At 35.1% G+C, this 20,718-nt stretch overlaps 1 protein-coding gene across 3 annotated transcripts in view; it reads left to right on the top strand.

Moving 5' to 3' along the window:
• Positions 1–20,718, top strand: part of L(3)72ab (U5 small nuclear ribonucleoprotein l(3)72Ab) — a 47,329-nt gene that overhangs the window by 17,018 nt on the left and 9,593 nt on the right. The window contains exon 1 of one of the 3 annotated variants that reach the window (XM_076320971.1): positions 10,277–10,440. The exons of the other annotated variants lie outside the window; for them this stretch is intronic. The gene's annotated coding sequence lies outside the window, so the exon portion shown is untranslated. Of the gene's footprint in view, positions 1–10,276; positions 10,441–20,718 lie in introns of those variants that run through there. 3 annotated transcript variants of the gene reach the window in all.

Genomic DNA, 20,718 nt, shown 5'->3' with positions numbered 1-20,718 from the left:
AAACTTCGTATTTTAAGAATATTATGAGCCGTAACCGATTTATTTTTATCACCAAAAATTTACACTTTTCTAGTACAAATAATCCCAATGATCCACTGACAAAAATTCGAGAAGTCACTGAAATAGTAAAAAAAACTTTCATTCGCATGTATGTCCCAAATAAAAACATTTCTATTGATGAATCACCGATGTCATGGAGAAGTCGTTTGCACGATATACAATTTATTCGAACAAAACGTGCGAGATTTGGTGTCAAGTTTTATAAACTCTGTGATTCACAATCGCGATACATACACAATTTCAATATATATACAGGAAAAGATAAAACTGACTCAGGAACTGCTAGCACAAATGTTGTAATCAATTTGTTGAAAGAGAGTGAATTATTGCACAAGGGGTATTGCTTATTCATTGATAATTGGTACAGTTCACCAACATTATACCGAGAATTATATAATATGAAAACAAATGCATGTGGAACAACGAGAATAAATAGAAATGGTATGCCTCCGGAATTAAAATCACACCAATTACAAAAGGGAGAAGCCGTTATATTTTGTACAGAAGAAATAGCGGCGATAAAGTGGAAGGATAAGAAAGATGTCGTTATACTAACTACTATGCACGATTTAGATTTTGCTGAAACAGGAAAACGAAACCGATATACTGGACAACAGAGTTTAAAACCAACCGCAGTAATTGATTACAATCAATACATGGGTGGAATTGGTGTTGGCAACCGAATGTTAAGTAAATTTCACACTATGCGAAGGTGCGAAAAAGCCTATGAAAAAATATTTTTTTATCTTATTGATATGATGCTGCTGAACAGTTACGTAATCTTTAAAAATCATAAGCAAGATCGAGCGTTTCATGTGTATAAACAGCTATTAGCCGAAGAAATTGTTGATAAATACTTAGCCAACATAAATGTAAATAAGGCACCTGTCGATAATTCCATTACGCGATTTACTGGCAGACATTTTCCTGTACGGATACCTGCAACTCCAGCAAAGGGAAATAGAACATCGAAACGATGCGTTGTATGCTTGAGTAAGTCAATTCGAAAAGAAACGGTCTTTAAATGTCACGTTTGTGATAAAGCATTATGTATTGACCACTTTAAAGAATTCCACGAAAATTAATTCATTTTAATTTAAATAAATTTATTCTATGTATAAAAAAAAAAAAAACGTAAAATGCGATATTTGCTATACAACATTGTGTATCGATCGTTTTAAACAGTATATTGTTAATAAACTCCATAAATAATTTTGATGCTCGTTACTGCACATACGATCAACTGCTCGCGGTGATATGGGTCAGTCGTCGATTGAACGTTGCTGATGTTCGAACGCGGCAGCTTAAGCAGAGCAATGATGCAAATGGGTTAATCAAATGTTAACTACTAAGAAAGAGAATGATTTCGTTCCTGTTTAAATGCTATCACTAATCAATATTTTGAAAATTATTCATAGCAAAAAGAACTAATTAGTATTTATTGAAAATAATATAAATCCTCTTATACTCATTTTGGAGTCGATATAAAATAAAATATAATATTTAATAAACGCTAAACGTTGCTAGTGTGACGGGTCAAACTCCAATCTGTCACTTATTGGTGAAGGATTCGAGTCACACTTGAATCCTGATTCGTCGACATTAAATATAGCAAGGATTGGCGAGAGTCGCGACGATCACCTAATCCAAACGAAGAACTTTTGCTTGAAATTATTCGGAATCGAGAAACGGACAGTGTAAGCTGACGTGGTGACAGGTAGACTTGTAACTGCAGACTGCTTTATTCGAGAGCTTGGTGGGTTTATATACATATTGTTATCTTAAGGAATGTTCTATGACGCTATCTGGAGTAGGGGTTGAAAAGTTTCACATGGCTAGTTTTCGGAGTAAGTCTTATCGGGAGAGCGTTCGTCGAATTCGAGTTTGGAAATCGGGATGCACTGGCAGCGATTCGGGTGGTCCGAGGTGATTAAGCTATTCGTAGAAATTGAATATCGAGAGTCGTCACACTAGCGAGATCAATTGATCTATTAATGATAGGATACAATAATCGCAACGCTCCCTACGTCGCATAGTGGTTCAAAGCCGGAAAAAATTCTAATTTTTTCACTGCAAAGGAAAGGGTTTCTTTAAATAAAATTTTGTAGTAGGATAGTTGACATATTATAACCTATATAAATTTTCAAAAAATATCTTAAACTTATGCGAAAAATATAATATTGAAGTTAAAGTATAGAATACGTGTTACTTTTAGCAGAAGACATAATTTTAAGATTACAAGTAACTGACAAGATTTAATAAAGAAAAGTTGTAATAATTTATTTATTGTAACTATGTAACTAGTATGTAATTATTAGGAAACGAAGAGGTAAGGCACTACCTACAAGCTAAACGACACAGATTCCACTTTTCAAATCCTTTGTTATTGGTGAAATGGAACACGTCATTTGCTCATCGCGTAACAAGGAACGCGTGCGAAACAAAATACGACAGAGTGAGATACAGCGAAAATAAATGACATTGGTGTACACATAAATTTCGAATATATTATCATCCTAGCTACGACCATCCACGGATATTTCATCCGATGTGAGATCAGGCTACCCACAAAAGCACAAAACTCACTACACACTACACACAGCTTGTATCCACAAGCAGTACAAAATTTCTCATATTTACAATTATTAAAAGTACACAAAAGGTTTGCATGTTTCTCACCCCACAAATTTTCTGATAAACTATTGTTGGCATCTGGTTCTTCCGTTGAATCTGTACCTTTAATATTCAACGAAAGATTGTCTAAAGCTGTTTAGAGTTAACTCGTACATATGTGGGGCTTTGGAGCGCTAAATTTATATAATGGAGGTAAAAGAAAAGAAAGCGAGGAAAGAGGAAGGGATAGCGTTTCATCCCGGCCGGGCCTGCTAGTGGAGTCATCAATAAGGCATTCTAGCAGGCGCTGCCTTATACGCCGGAACATTGGGAGATCGGTAAGGGACCATATATATAATATATACCGATAGGAGTAGGTACGAGAATTTGCTGGTGGGTAGTGCCGTCACAGGGGTAATCTTAAAACATTATGTTCACTGGATTTGATGACTATCTATTTTATATATTTTTTCAATAGGTCTATTACGTGCCACTATTTGTACTAACTCATACTTTTTCATTCTGTCTGAGTATGGAATATATATATATATGTATATATATATGTAATATAAAAATCATTTATTATATTTTTAATTATTACCCTATCTTGGTGGGAACCAATTTATTCTGTAGTATCGGTGTTTTGCATGTGTAGTTGATGAAAAAATTCACTTTCTAATGCTTCCACATCGTATTTTCTTGTGACTTTTGTAACCATTGTCCGTGCTTCATTGTGAATTGTTTGTCCTTTCCAATGTGATGCCGTTTTATGTATTACTTATATTAACGTTGAATAAGAATAATGTCAGGATTAATATAAATGTCCTTTATTTACATAGAATTTAGAATCACTAGAGAATCAGCACACGCGCGCGCGCACGCACGCCGAGAGAGAGAGAGAGAGAGAGAGAGAGAATTTATAATTCTGTAGCACGATGCAATAACAGGTACCATATGGTAACAATGGTTGACGAAATCGGACTGCGAAGAACTGAACGTGTCCACAGCATACTGCGGCAAGTGGATTAAAGAGGAGATCTTAGGAGAATGACTTTCGACTTTAGTGTTGCAATTGAAATTAAAAATGGATTGCACTTGCTTGTGTGGATTGAATCACGATTCAATCCCGAAGCAGAACGACTTACAAAACGTAGATAGGAGACAATAATGAGATTGCCCGGAATTTATACGCGACTAAATCACAACTTTTTGTTCTTCGCAGTCCCGACGGATACACGTGCTGGCAGGCGATCTTGCGACTGATCGGCATCGAAAAACGGCCAGACTGGGTTCTGGATTTTTCACTCGTAGAGGGAAATTTGGCCCTTCAATTGGGCCACGTGACGATGATTGATCATGCGATCGCTTGGGTGCGTGGACCAACCGTCGCACGGGCTGACACAATTTTAGGTTGTGTGTGGTGGTGAATGGGTACACAAGGTGTGATAGCTGAGAGGAGCGCGACACGCACCGAAGTGGCTAAAAATAGATCCTGGCTTCCAGAATGTTCGATGACAAATGAATTTTCCTTTTTTACCGCATTCCAGAGTCAAGGCACGGCAAAGCGGTGATTTTGTTAAGAAAAACTGTCTTTTTGCTGGTCAAAGACGGCAAGAAACAAGCCTTGAACAGAATCGATCGTTCTGGAAGTTAGGCAGACATATGAGAATATTCTCGTTATTAACAATTTTACAATATACTTCTCAAGCAGGACCCGCGTGTCCGCTGGGCAGGATCCGGTCTTGAACAGTCCAGAAAGAGAAGTGCATCTCCTTTCCTTGTTGAATTTCTTTATGAGAATACTATGTCGCTAGTATGTCGCTTCGTACTATGGACGGTCTTAACGAGAGAGATCTATAATTAAGAGCCTAGGGTTACGAGCTATTCTGAACTGTATTGGTACTTAATGTCAGTTTCTCTTTCTGCATTCAGTAATGATATAATGCAAGTAAAGATATTGGAAATTTTCTAAATAAAAAAATTAGTTTTCATTGTTTAATAATGTTCAATATTGTGTAATAACCGTGTTAGAAATTAAAATAAAGTTTGGTATCGTTTTATTCGAATCTCTGTATTAAAGATATTTATAATTTTACTAAACATCGTTACATATTATTAATGCAGTGAGATCTTATGTCTGTAATTTTCTGTATTTTCTACATTTTTATATTGTCCTCTGATATATGGAAATCCTGTTACTATGCTGTCCGTTCACTAAGAACCTAAAAAGTGGGGAGAATGGGTGGTGTGAGCGATCGATTTCCCTTACCCCTTGTATCATTTAACTTGTAGGTAGTTAAACGCTATATAATTAAATGTGAATAACTAATAAAATGCAAGTAATTTAAAAAAACTGCTACACAATGCTTTTCGCTGAACGATGATCGCTCGATTAATCCTTGATCCCCAATTATGTCGCACTTTTAAAGAAGTCGTAACCATACACACAATCTTGCTACGTAAACTTAACATTCAAATCTGTACATGCGTTCTTGGAAATACTCATCAGACGTAACCGATACTTTAACATAAATACTCGTTTCCAATTTCTTTTAGACGGTCTCAAACGCTTGTCATTTCCGTCCCATTCGCAGATTATTCACTCGGCCACAATTTTCTACTACGTTCAGTTTATTGCACTCTAAATACAATATAAGCAACTTGAATTACATTCAATAGAACTCTTTTCCTATGAGTAATAAAGAATTGCTACGAGAGTTTTTCGTGTGACGCGAACCATCCAAATATTTACCGCTGCAACTTCGCTAAATGTTTGAATTTAGAAGTATCCTTTCGACATAACATTCTCACACTTCAAATTTTAGGAAAATAAAAAGAAAAAAATTCGATTTTTTTGACTTGTCAGAGTAGTGTGTCTCTCTTTGATCTGACGGTAAAGTCTTGCACATGTGGAATCGGGTAACGGTCCGGCTTGGTAAGACTGTTTAGTCTGTGATAATCTCCACCAGATTGTCAATCTGATGAATTTCTTTTCGAAACCATGTGGAGCACTGAAGCCCAGTTGGAGGTTCTAGGTCTGACAATAACAAGATTCAGTATATGCTGAAATTTTTATTCGGCTATTTCTAGTTTCTCTGGAGACAGTCTTCTAAATTTTTCTTGTAGCAGTGGACCTATTATAATTATACGATGTTGTGCCTTATGCTTGCTATCAGTTTGGTAATTGCTCAATTTTGTTATTTCTTGGAATTTTTTTAAAAGGTCTTGATTGAGAGTTTTGAAGACACAAGATTGATGTTTGTATTACCATCGACAACCTTGACTTATGTGTATGTTCTTAATTGTGTCTCTGAATCTATTAGACATCTTTCTTAACCAATGTCTAGCGTTAGAATTTTTTGCAAAAAACAAACTGATATCGTTTGGTTTTTCATTTTGATAGGAATGTATTTCAATATGCCCCAGTGTCTATTAAAATTTTTAGATGATTAGTTCTACCGCGAATAAATAGGCGATGATTTTCTAGATTGCAACCAAACGTCGGTATTATTAGTCATTCTTCTTGTTTTTCTGATTATTGAAGGAGCAGATTGGTGTACAGTTTGTTAGTTCCTGAACAAATCTAAAATGGTAATAGCAGAAGAGGCCCTTAGGATTAAATTTTGTTCCCGATTTAGAACGTTTAATGTTACCTCTTGTTAGTGTTTTAGATCGACTACTTTTTAACAGCTGATTCATTTGACGCTATAGGTTTTCAATTTTTTTTTTTAAATCTGCATTGCTTAATTCTTTGTAACTGCTGACATCATTGTGTCTAGTGTCTCTAAAATGTTGTCAGCTAGTTTGGCTTGTTCTTCAAGGGAGGCTTTTGAGGCTACTAAAATGGACTTAATCGACACAGATATCCTGTATAAAAAAAGTTCTTTTAATAAATCTGGATCAAATATTTTTGTCCTTTCTCTTAGTAGGTGAAACTGGTGAAATCCTACCTAACGCATACAGATATATTAGCATACTTATCACATTTGTTTTGCCAAATCATCTCTAAACTTTTTTTACAAGTTTCTACTTTCTTTTACACTACATGCGTAATTTTTTAAATACCAGGTTTTTAAATTTACCAGGACAGATTTTTCCCTATCGTTGTTGGTGTCTCTCCAAATTGGTACTGGTATCCGACCTGATCCATGTTAACACTAACTTCCTACCACAACCGGACAATGACCATTTTTAAATTTCGATTAGAATTTCCTATGTACAGTATATGTACAGTGCAATTGTATCGTCTTTAGCGATGCAACTAACACCATCGGAATCTACCCACTAAAACCCTCATGGAACTAAGATTTCATCAAGGAGCTCTCCAAAGCTCCGCCCGAATCGTTCTATCTTTTTCTTGAGCACCAGGAATTCGATGTATTTACTGGTGGTCATCTCTGTGTAGTCCTTGATGACACGCTATTAGTCCAAAGGGCAACATCTTTGAAAAACATCGTGACATCTACGATAGTCTCCCGGTATCTAAACTTCCGAAAGATCGTGACCAGTAAGATCACTAATTAAAAAAAGAATCTGATGATTGGTCGGCTCTCCTTTTAATTTTATAATTTCTTGTATCCTTTTTTGCATTGTTTGAACTTATTTTTGAGTTGTTCTTGACTAAATTTCTCTCACTCCAAAATATTAAAAATTTTTAATCTTCCTTATTCCTAATAACGTATTTCTTCAACATTTTATTTATTTCACTCTAGAGATGTTCAATTGCGTTATAGTCAGGAGATTGCGGGGTGTGTGTACAAGGTGTCAAGAAATGATATGTCATGACCTTCATAGCTTGATTCAACACCTTTGGATCGGTGAAGATCTATTAAGAAAGCTGTGTGCAAAATTTACCTTGACCGGATTTTTCAAGGTCAAAATTTTTTACGATTGCATCGTATTCAACTCATTGAGAAGATAAAATGTTTCAAAGGGACCATGTATTAAAAATGACCCCTTTTTTCAGAAAACAATGTTGAAACATCTATCATTTTTAAACTTAGTTTCTGTAATGTTTTTACATTTTGCAACTACATACAACAAAAATCACAGAGCCCGTAGAAATCCTTATACAATTATTCAAAGGCAAAATCAAGGATGCTTTGCTATTAATGTAATGGCAGGGATTATTGGAAACCATGTCTTTGGCACAATATATTTTCCTTCGCTGTTGACAAGTCACAGCATATTTGGAATTTTTACAAACTACTCTCTTTTTTTTTACGTGGAGGAAATTTTCAAGACTCCCCAACTCCTTGGGGTAGGACCGGAGAGAGTGTAGGATTTTCCACACCCGAAAGCATTGGATGCGGGACTTGCTCGGACAACAAGCACACTTGTTGCAGAGAATCCGGCAGAATGGGGCTATAGTATAGGTTAGAAGAAGAAATAGATGAAGAAATTAAGTAAATATTAGGGAATGTTACAGGTAACATAAATATAACAAACTTAACGCTTACAAAAATTTTAATCGTTAAAAGTGATTCTCTCCCGAGGTATAATTTAACATGATTTACTTAAAAAACTAGTTCGTAAAAATTCCAGTATAAATTCAATACAATATGCAATATTTAATTATAAAATATGATAGTAATATAAATAAAATTGGTTTAAAAATTATGGAAATTTAGACATCATTTTTTGAGAGAAGGGGTTATTTTCGACACATGGTTCCTTTAGGATATTTTATTTTCGCGATAAGTAAAATACGATCATAATCATAAAAAAAATTGACCTTGAAGAAATCAGTCGAGGTCAACTTTGCAGTTAACTTCCGTCAACTTTTGGCACTTCCGTTCAACCTCTCTTTCAAAATATTCAGATAAGTATTTTGTTCCATAATAATACCAATTGATATTAAACTTTCAATAAACGTTCGATACAAATGTTTGTACTCCATCTGTTTATTTGATTTTCTCTAAACTTTAGTGTTTCCACTCAAATTAAAAGTAGTAAATTTACATTCATCGTTGAATATAACATTGTTCCAAAAACTTTGATCCTTGTTAACGTGTATTTTGCAAATTCAAGATGTTTGCTTTTATTAATTTGGCTTGGTTTGGTCCGACCATTGATCTAGCTTTTCTTATTACATTACGAATTGTTCTTGGTATTATATTTATATTTTAATTATTTTCTATCGTACTGATCAATTTTAGCGCACTAGTTTATAGATTACAACGAATTATATGTAAAATTGCACGTTTATAATTCGAGTCTACTTTTTGTGGTCGATCTGTCGATCTCGAGTAACATCTGTGCCAATTTTGAATAAATTTAGTTTCATTGTATTTTTCAAGAATGTATTTTTAAGAATATATGGACAGAAGAATATAATTTTTTTACTATTTGAGCAATTTTTCTAATTGTCAATCCATCTTCTCTTAATTTTATAATTAAATCGTTAATTTCAATTAGTATTAAACTATTAAACTCCATTTCGTAAACAGTTCTTAGAATAGTTTCCATTCACGACCATCAACATAAACAACACAGTTAAAGGTTGAATAGGATGTAAATATAATTATATTACACATATTTATAAATACAAACACGAGCAGCAATAGAAGGCTGAGATGTCGGAAGTAAGATTAAAATATGCACACTGGATCCATCTTTGAACACACACACACACTCTCTCTCTCTCTCTCTCTCTCTCTCTCTCTCTCTCTCTCTCTCTCTCTCTCTCTCTCTCTCTCTCTCTCTCTCTCTTAAGAAGAAAAGACGGTTACAGCACTACAAGTAGCGAATTTCTTAGTAATAATTGTTAAAGCCGTATGTGACTGTATATTATCTTGATGTCTCCATAGATTTGATTGTTGCTTAGTCTCAACGGACCCATTGATTTTATCACGGCTTTATCAACCGTGACTGTGGAAAAGTTCATGCGTAATTTGCTTCCTGTACCGGTTTTGTTCAAACGTTAAAATCTTCAGAACAAATTTTGTAGCAACTCTTTTAATCTTTTTTTAAAATGTTTTTTAACTTTTTCCCTTTTACGTAGAGGAAATGTTCTAAAGACTCCCCCAAATTTTTGGGGTAGAATCGAGAATAATGTGGGATTTCCCGTACTTGGAAATTCCGATTGCGGAACTTACTCACTAAAATCTCCACAATTCCATGTTTACATTATTTCGGAAGGACCTCTGGAATAGTCAATAACATAACATTCGTTCCTCGTCCCCAATTACGGCGGTGTCTATGTCACATCTAGAAAAATCATAATTGAAATCGTAATTTATTGCAGGTTCTTCACTAAATGTTAAAGTTGTACAAATATCGTTAATTATCGATTCGTTTGTTTCTGCTAAGTTATTATTAGAATTATTATTCATGATATATTCTTCACTAACCATTTTAAATACTAAAAATAATATTTTATATGAACAGAATAATATATTTGACTACTTGAAACTGAACTCGTGAACAGTAATAATAAGTGTTTTCGTGTGATCGATTTGAAAATCGATGCCATACCGATTTCAAGACCCAACCACATCTTTTCCTTCAGATAAAAAACAGAACACAACAAATAAAGAAATGAAGAGGTCTGTAGAAAGTGGAATATGCAATAATAAACTTGGATATCTACGGTAGACTAAATAGTTCCGGTGCATCGTGGTGCCCAAGTGTCGCTAAGGTTGAACTATTCGGTATTTGACGCTCCGCTCGAGTTCCACTCGTATTAAATTATTGAAGTTGGCGGCGTTTGTCCGTTCATGTGTGGAGGCAACATCTACAATACCGTTAGGAACGTTCCTGGATAAGGTAACTATTTGAGAACGTTTTACGATACTGATTTCTTTTACCTTCGTAGTGAAAATTGGATAATTGCATGAAAATGATGCCTTAAGTCAGGTACTTATCCAACAGAGGTGTAGATTTTTAAACCTGATACGGCTCAATCCGGCTTTCGAAGTTCGCCTTTGTTTGTGCTCAACCTAGAAAGGAACAAGTGAAAGAGAAAGAAGTTCGAGAGTTGAGACGAAAGAAACATATTGACGAGATAAATTAATGCAATGATGAAATTTCTTTATTTCTGTTTCTTTTTGAAAGAAATTTCTGCCACTGTATTTGTAAGGGGTTTTCTGATTAAAATGAAACGAAATACGATATAATTTGGATTATAAGCTATCATTAAACAAGTAAATATAAGTTTTATCGCGTTTGGTATCATTTTAACCAGAATAACCTCACATACCTCACATTGGTAAAAGTTACATTAAAATGAAAAAAGAAACCAAAAAGAAGGAGGAAAAGATACTAGTTGCAAATGATATGTAATATAAAATAAGTTTAGATCATATCTATATTTATATCAAAGGTGTGTGTATGTGTGCGCGCGCGCGCGCGTGTAAACAGCTTATGTATGGTATTTTTTCAAAAATGCAGAAAGTGCTGTTTATTCAAATGTAATGCAGACACACATGCAGATTCAGTGTTGCACTGCTTTATTTATCGCATGTTCTGGCAACATGTTTATACATTATTTTACATTTAACAATTGTGTATGTGTCAATGAGATAGAAAGATTCTGTATTCTGGCATTTAGTTCCCCGCATTTAATCGAGAAAAACGACATGAAATCAATTTCTGCCAATTGTGTTAAACAATTTATTTCTTTTCTAAATGACGGTTAGTCAACACATAAAATTGCGGAAAGACGTGACTGTGCAATGCATAATCGAAAAAATAAGACAAAAATATTATAGGTACATATTATTGAGCGTAGGAAAAAAACGAAAATATTATCACCGCAGGAGGAACAAAAAATTGTACATTTTATCACACCTGGTGAAGCCTTGAGCATCCCAATGCCTGCATAATTATTAAAGCAAGACACAATTATACAGATAAGCAGATGGACAGCTCAAAATATTTTTAATGCAGCTAGTTTTAAAATTATTGAGAGTAAAAAACGATGTTATCGAAGAAGAATCCTAAATTTGTTTGAAATTCAATTACCCAACGCGAACGAGTTATTTGGTCGAATAAGACAAAAATGAATAAGAGTTGCTTCGATGACATTTCAGTGCGTTGGATTTGCAAAGGTGAATCTCTTAAACTGCGGTATGTAAACCAGACGGTAGACATGGAGGTGGATCTACAATGTCATGTTTGCCTAATATAACTCTTGGCAAAATGTATTCGAGCAAATACAATAACACGAAATTATTTTGAAATATTGTAACTTTTGACACATAAAATACCATGGTATAAATATAAAACGTATAAAAATATTGAATTTGTTGGACATGAAGTAAATACGCATAAAATAATTTAAACCTTTATTTATTATCTAACAGGAAAAAGTAAAGAAACAAAGTGTCGTTTGGAAAAAAATATTCGATGAACATAAGACCAGAAAAAAAGTTTCTATTTGTGTTATATTTCGTACAGCTAAAGTATCGAAAACGTATTAGATTTCACTAACCTAATATTTGGCTTTTAGGGCTTAAGCGAACCATGCAATATAAACAAAATTGTAACTATACGTGCTAATAAGAAGAGTAAATCGGTGCATCATGTTACATTATTTTTTTGACGTCTTGAAAATTAGGGTAATAGAATTCTTAAAACAAGGATATTTTCAAAGGAAAGTGGCAGAAATGTTGCAAAGTGCTTCAAGTTCAGTCAGTTATGTAAATACAATTTTTTAAGGAGACGGAAGTATAGAAAATCGTAAAAAATGTAAACGTACTCGAGTAACATCTGCAAGAGAAGACAATTAAGATAGTGAGAGAAATGAAACGATTTGTATCGAAACAAATTAATAAAAATGCAAAAAAAAATGTGTGTGATCGTACGGTTAGAAACCAACTAAATGAAATGGCTTGCTGATTTCATAAAGCTGAAGTGAAACTGTTTCTTAAAAAAAACCACAGAACGAAAAATTTACAGTGGTGTAAAGAACGTTAATATTGAACTGAGAATGTCTGGAAGAAAGTCATTTTTAGTGATGAAGCGGGGCACTTTGGCGGAAAACAGACGAAATATTTCATCAAAGTATAAATGCATACATGCAATGAGTGAAGTGCGTGCGTGTTAAGAATGTATAATATTTGGAGAGCGAGGTACGTGTGTAACGAAGCGGGATAGCGGCCCGATTGAATATATAAACAAATGTGTGCATCGTCTCGAGCTAGAGAAAAAAGAAGGAAGAAGGACGAGAGCAGTTAGCATCCAGCCACGCAGCGATATATATTGTATTATTAGTTGGGAGACTTGTGATAGGGAATCCCACATATATGTATTGGAACATTTTTTGATTTCAAGTGTGGAAAATTGGTTTGAAGATTCCGAAAATTTTGAATTCCAAAAAAGTTGAAGAATATTTGCGAAATAACAGTATTGTGGAATTAAAATGGCTAGAAGACAGTCTAGATTTAAATCCGATTGCAAATTTATGAGCAACACGGAAAAATTTAATATACAAAATGTCATAAAATAAAATCGAATTTGTACGATTAAATTATCGTGGGAAGAAATATGATAAAAAAGAATGTGAAAATTTAATAAAATCTATGTCAACGTATAAAAGCTGTTATACAAGCACCTGGTGACGTCACAAACCATTGAGTGATTTAATTCTGAAATGACATTCTACAATTTTTCAGCGTAGATAACACGCTGTGGTTACTACCGAAACTAAAACGAACTTTTATTATTTTTAATGTTATTGAATATTTTTGAGAAACTTTTTTCATTAGAAAACTGTTGCATGTTGCAATCCCTATTAAAGCAGAAAAAAGGCGAAAAGAAATAAAAAATTTTAAGTTATTTTGATGAGTGCCGAAACGATTTTTGATTAACATGCTTTCTGTATAACACTTTTGTGGCTATCCCAGTCACTACATGTACCTGGTATGAATAGAAAATATAATTTATATCTTACCTTAGTAAATACGAAGAAATATTTAGTATCGGTGGTAGTACCTAATCTAATTTTACACAATATGAGTAATTTAAAATCTGGTACTCGGCACATATACTCCTTGAACATAAGATGTGTATTATTTGTCCTTTTCTATCTTTCATCTATGGACAAAATCTGCATCTTTCTAGCCTTCGTGTACTTATTTCTGTACCTTTTAGCAGCTGTATACCCAATGCTCCAGTAATCAACGTTCAAATGTGTCTGGGTATTGTAGTGATACGTAAACGATGTTTTAAATGGTTTTTCATCAAAGGGAACGATACATTTTTTAAGTAATTATCTTATTTTATTGGTAATTTTGTATTTAATTTATAAATAACTAATAATATTATGACGTGAATATCGAGCATTCCACTGAATATGTACTCTTAGTGATCATCGGCTTGTCTTTTGTTTTTTTGACAAACTCTTTGTATAACAGCGTTGGTCTAAAGTATCTACGCCTCCCTTACTATTATTGTAAAAATGGGTTATTTCACTTTTCTGAGTTTCGATAAATGGTCGGCTTGAAAATGCATCGTAGGAAGAAGGAGAACAGTTTTGTTTCCTTCGTATATAAATTAGACAAAGAATATTTTATCTACGATTTTACGTCGACATCCACCCGAATCAGAGGAGTCGGCAGCTCTCGCAAAAATGCGTGGAAACCCTGCATCTCGGTCTTATGAAGCGTCATCTCCAGTCCAATCCCCCTGATTCGTTCAGCGACTCAAACACCCTAACTGCCGAAGATCCGAGATAGGGCAAGGCAGTCTGTCTTAGGTCCGCTCTGAAGACCCGGAATTTCGAGGGTGGAACTCTCAGTCGTCGATTGTTTAGTTTGTACCAATGCAATGCCAAGACTAGCATCACATCGGGGTAAAACATGACGCCCTCCTCAGGCACGGTTAGTTTAATTGCTGTGTCGGGCGTTGCGACACACGCACGCAGCGCGTTTTTTGGAAATCAATGGTTGCGTTCCTTCGTGGCATTGTAAACTATACAATGTATGCACAATTCTTTCTGCATTATATAAAATTGTGTACCGTGTTATCTATGGATTGGTCACAATTTATAACACTATTTTAAATGTGCGTTATACATACAATACTTTAATGATCTAGTGGGACAAAATTATTGGTTTTATTGATATCATACCCAATAAAGATCATATATAAATATTCAGTTTAATGTCGATAATAATATAGCAATATTTCCAACAAATAATAAGAATCTTGTTTAACCTTCCGAATACTGAAACTAACAGTACTATGTGCCGTAATCACTTTTGATTCTCACTGATATTTCACTAATACATGACGATCGTTCGAACTTATGTATATTATTATTATTTCTGTTTTTCACACTTTCGTGGGTTCTAAAAAAATATATGCTTTTTCCAAGTTATATGCTTGTCCTTTACTCCGACAAGAGTAGTTTTTCTGACTATATTGTTGTTTTTAGTAGCGTTGCGTTTTGTATGTTTAGGTCTATATGTGGGCGTAAGCCTGTTGTTGATAAATTCTGTAGTAATTTCTCTGACATGATGCCTGTTGTAGATATAACTATGAACACAATGATCACTGTTTCTTATTTCTTGTTTCCATATTATTTTTATTTTGGTCGCCAATGATGTGTATTTCGTTATTTTTTTCTATTGTGGAAAAGAAAAGTATTGGGGATCTTAAAAACCAGTTCTTGAAGGTCTGTATTGAACCCTTAATTATCTCAACTGGGTATATTAGGAGCAGTACTGCATATGTATTGATTACGTTGAATATATTTTCTATTGTCATTGTAATTGAATTTATGTTTTTGTTTGCTACAGTTGGAATAAAGACTTAATAATTTACCTTACGCCATCACACATTAAAAATGATGTTCTCTTCGTAGTAAAATTTAAGTGCGTTTGCGTCGAGATTGCCCCGTACCGCGATTGGTACGGGGATTAATTGGGGATTAAGGATTAATTGGTCTTTGTTTAGTTTATTGTTCACAGAATCGAATCTTCGTTACGATTTGTGCCCATCTGTGTTCTACAATATATGATGAAATTCTGAATATATCCGATTCTAAAATCGCAGAGAACTAAAGATTATTTTGAATCAGCTTCTTTTTGGAGCAGTGTATTGTTTAAAAAGGCACTTTTCTTCGAATAGTAACAACTTTTGTCGATGCATATTTCAGAAAAGATGAAATGTTTTTAAAAAAGAATCTCGTAATTTATTGATACTTTTACGAATTTTTATTAACACTAGATTTACCAACTAATCGAAATGATTGGTTTCAACTGCTTTTATAATAAAATTTACTTTAAATTCCATGGCATGCTTTCTGAAGACGTTATGATTTTTTTATTCTACGCATGTGATCAATTATATAAATTCTTCTTTTTCCTCGTCGATCGATTTTTTTATATATATGTGTGCGCGCGCGCGTGCGCACAAAAGGTATACCTTAATATTACGAAAGCTGTCGGTAGTGTTAATTTGTTGCTATTTAGTATTTTTAAGAGTAATAAATACCATGAAAATCGCTTTTCATAATTTTTTTCAAATTTTCTGCTTCTATCTGGTCTTCTTTCAGTAGACCAATATTGTATCCAGAGATAATTTGTTCACTCTGCACATCAATTGATATAGGAAGAAATTGATACGTTACATCGATTGTTATATTTCTCCATACATTCAAGCGTAAACGTTTATTATTTGGCTAATCTTTTGAAATGTAATAATTATTGATTTTTTCCACATTATATTTAATTATACATTCGGAGAAGAATAACTGAATAAGAGTAGTTGTCAAGGATTAATTTCTTGACAATTTGAAATATGCTTTTGTGTATCCAAATTCTACAATAATTTCTGAATATTCGGAAATAGATAATTGCTCAAACTCATAGTCCATATTAGAGCATTTAATATCGGGCTTCCTTAGGCGCTGTATGTACCGAAAACATATCAAGCGTCTATAGGCGCCATAGGAAGTCAAAAGATTAAAACACGTGTCACATTTTTTTTGAATAGCTATAACGTTTCGAAAAATTTGTTCTTTTATGATATTTTTTAGTTTTGGGAAAATCATGAAATTCGAGGGAGCTAGATTTGGTAAACAAGGTTCAAACTAAACAGACCTTTTTACGGCTTTTTTCCCCGCGTTTTGTACGCCACGTTTTCTTCGCTGTAATACGAATTGCAACGTTCGAAAACGCCTATAAATACGAACGATTTGCTAAACGTTTTGTATGCATATCTTTTAGGCATGTAATATGTAGCATAACTGTAACAAACGATAATACACTATAATACAAGATTATAAGCCATATTTTTTACAATATAATATATTACATTATATTGTATGCAACATACGCTATGCAACAACTATATATTGTACAGCAATTATATGCTATACAACAACTATACGTTAATCGGTTACCAAATTATATACTATTCAAATATTTTTGTACTGAATCTTTCTGTTCGTTTGCTCTTCCTTCTCTCTTCCCTAAATCGATAAGTCAATTTATTTTTGAGTTACTCTGGACGCCAATTTGAAAACTGTGAAATAAATCATCTCTATATAAATTTTCATAAATAAGTAATACACGAGTTACAGTTCATTTTGAAAAACCAAGCTGGTACTTAAATTCTTTTAGTTTTTCAGTTACTTCTGCCACACGCCACTTGCACCAACTGTCAGATGCCGATGAACAGTACTGACGTTGAGATTCTTCATCGGTCGGACATACATGGAAATAATAGACGAAGTAAAAAGTTCTGAGCGTTTCCCTCTTTACTTTGACGATGAAACTAACAAAGTTAGAATTTTCGGATTTAGATTAAATATGCGCCGTTTTGTTCGATAACTTCTGTCCATTTTGAAGGCAATTTCATAATTTCGCGATTGAAGAAGTTCTCGTCCCTATTGGTAAAAAACTTGATCAGCTCATTTTCACACGCTTCTCTTGAGGCCAGTTTTTTATCATTAAGAAAATTTTGCAAGTGCTCGGAAAGGTGATAATCGGTTGGTGCTAGGTCTGGGCTATGCGGCGGCTGCGATATAACCTCCCATCCAAGTTCTCGGAGCTTCTGGCGCGTCGTTAAAGATGTGTGCGACCTGGCGTTGTCTCGGTGGAAAATTACACCCTTCCTATTGGTCAATTTTGGACGCTTCTCGTCAATTGCCTGCTTCAATCTGGTCAGTTGTTGACAGTATAGTGGGGAATTCCTTTCTAATCCCACCAAACACACAGTAAAACCTTCTTGGTAGTTAATCCGAGCTTGGCGATCGTTTGTGACCCATTTATCATCCCCAGTCACCATCCGCTTCAGCAAAGAATCGCAGACATCAATTCGCACCAAAAAGGTTCTTTTGCGTCAATTCGTGTGGCACTCATACATCGACCTTCTTCTTGAGACTAGCCTTATGCAAATGGCTTCAAATTGTTTTCTGGTTAATCTTCAGTTCCTGGGCAATTGAATAAGTGCTCGCATACCGATCTGTCTCGACGATTTCCATGATTTTATCAACATTTTCGACCATTGGCCTAACAGAGCGTGTCTCGTATTCAACATCTATATTACCAGAACGGAAGCGTTGGAACCATCGCTTTGCTGTTGCATTCGATATTGTATTGGTTCCATAAAGAGTACAAATTTTTTTGGCCGCCTATTCCGCTTTTTTACTTTGGTCGTAGTGGTACTGAAGTATGTATCGAATTTTTTCTTTTTTTTACCTCCACTTTCGAACGTTCTAACACACGACTGGATTCACTAAACACAAAACTGTCACAGAATTTTTTTTAAAGCGTTATGTCGCCTTTAAGTCGCAGTATAGAATGACAAGATGCAACGTATACGAGGGCGATCCGATAATTACTTAGTTTCACCACCCGATGGTCACCGCGATCGCAAGAAAAATTTACTAACTTCTAGTATATTCTTGTAGACAGCTACGGTCAAAATTCCAGCCGAATCGGAGTCGTAGTTTTGTTTTGACCGCGTGTGGAAGCGGGCGTGTCCGCGTATTTTAGAAAAATGGGAAAAGAGCAATATCGGTCGGTGATTCGATTCTTGTTTTTGGAAGGGAAATCGCGCAGCGAAATCAACGAGCGCTTGGATGCTGTCTACGGTGACTCTTCTCCTTCGATGGTGACCGTCAAAAATTGGTTTAACGAGTTTTAACGTGGTCGCACGTCGGTTTTTGATGAGCCACGTCCAGGTGGCCCGAAAACGGCTACCACGGAGGATAGCGTAAAAAAAATTCACGATCTCGTATTGGCAGACCGCCGATTGAAGGTGTGCGAGATAGCTGAGACAGTAGGCATCTGAAAAGACCACGTGGGTCATATCCTGCATGAAATATTGGGCACGAGAAAGCTGTCGGCGCGATGAGTGCCGCGTTTGCTTACTCCGGACACCATGCGTAACCGTGAGACCACTTCGGAGCAGTGTTTGATGCTGTTTAGGCGCAATCCGAAGGAGTTTCTGCGTCGTTTCGTGACCGTCGATGAAATATGGATTCACTGGTACACACCAGAGACCAAGGAACAGTCGAAACAGTGGACGTCACCCGGCGAACGTGCCCCGAAGAAGGCGAAAAGTCTGTCCTATCGGCCGGAAAGCTGAGGGCCACTGTTTTTTTGGGATTCAAAATGTGTGATCTACATCGGCTACCTGGACAAGGGCAAAACGGTCACAGGGCTCTACTATGCCGGTTTATTGGGCCGATTCGACGCCGAATTGCAGAAAAAACTGCCCCACTTGGCGAAGAAAAAAGTGCTCTTCCACCATGACAACGCACCGACTCACACCTCCGCCGTCGCCACGGCCAAATTGGTCGAATTAGGCTACGAACTGCTACCCTGTCTGTCCACCGTATTCTCCAGATTTGGCCCCGTGCGACTTCTATTTGTTTCCAAACTTGAAAAAGTCACTCGCCGGGCAGAAATTTGAGTCGAATGAGGAGGTTATCGCCGCCACGGAGGCCTACTTTGCAGACCTTCAGAAAACGTATTTTTCAGATGGGTTGAAGGTGTTGGAGCATCGCTGGGTCAAGTGTATCGAACTGAAAGGAGACTATATAGAGAAATAAATCGCTACTTTTCCAAAATTTTCGTTTTTCTTTTGTAGGCTAAGTACTTATCGGATCGCCCTCGTACATCGTGAGATATGGCTCACTAAACCATCTAACGAAAAACGCTCAAAACTATTTATTTCACCCATTATGTGGCCAAGACTACTTCTTTTACTTCTGGTAGCGTATCTGAATATCTTATAATAGTCAGGCTGTAGTATGTCGTTAATTTTTTCATTAGTGCATCCGTGAATTGCCCTTTTCCTCCAAGTAGAAACTTGGAAAGAAGAACCTTTTTTTCCACACCGTAACCGTATGTATAGTCATCTTCTTCTGTACGTGTCTCGTACATTTACTTTTCTTCAATACTATTTGTTTATCATATGATTTCAGATCAAAAAGAACTTTAATAGAGCTTTTAAGGTCACCATCACCCACGTAATTGGTGTATTTTTTTCCCAATTCTTTTTCGGATTTCAAAGATATATTTGTTCCATGGATTCTTCTTCTATCTTTCTGTGAATCCAGAATGATTTATGGCAAATGTTTTTTTTCACGAGTTTCATAGTATTCAGAATAAATTGAAGTACCTCTCTTATTTCTCCAAAAAATACAAGAGTGACACTTTTAACAACAAGATCTACTCGTTACTATAATACAACTATGTATGTAGAGGAGAGCGAAGTCGGTTGTAACACCGGAGCGGTAGTAACACCGTAAATATCTCGAAATATGTAATAAATATTAATACAAGTTTTCAGATATATAGTGTAAAATGACATTTGGAACACGCTCATCTATCATATTTATGTAAATGCAAAATAGACATCTGTATAATGAAGAAAATAGCTCTGCGGTACCCAAAAGTTAACTTTCCCTGCTATTTTAAAATTGTAACATAAACGCTCTTTTAGCGTTTGCGTTAAAAATAACTATGTTTATTTTTTAATATTCTCTTATATTTTTAGCAATAAATAATGATTTGTACAAAACTTGTAGTTATTGGTTCAGTATATTCAATTGATCCATAAATTCGCGCGGTTTTTATTTCATTT

This window comes from Ptiloglossa arizonensis, chromosome 9 (assembly GCF_051014685.1).
Source record: "Ptiloglossa arizonensis isolate GNS036 chromosome 9, iyPtiAriz1_principal, whole genome shotgun sequence".
Classification (NCBI taxonomy): Eukaryota; Metazoa; Arthropoda; class Insecta; order Hymenoptera; family Colletidae; genus Ptiloglossa; species Ptiloglossa arizonensis.
This window is presented reverse-complemented; position numbering and strand designations above follow the sequence as displayed.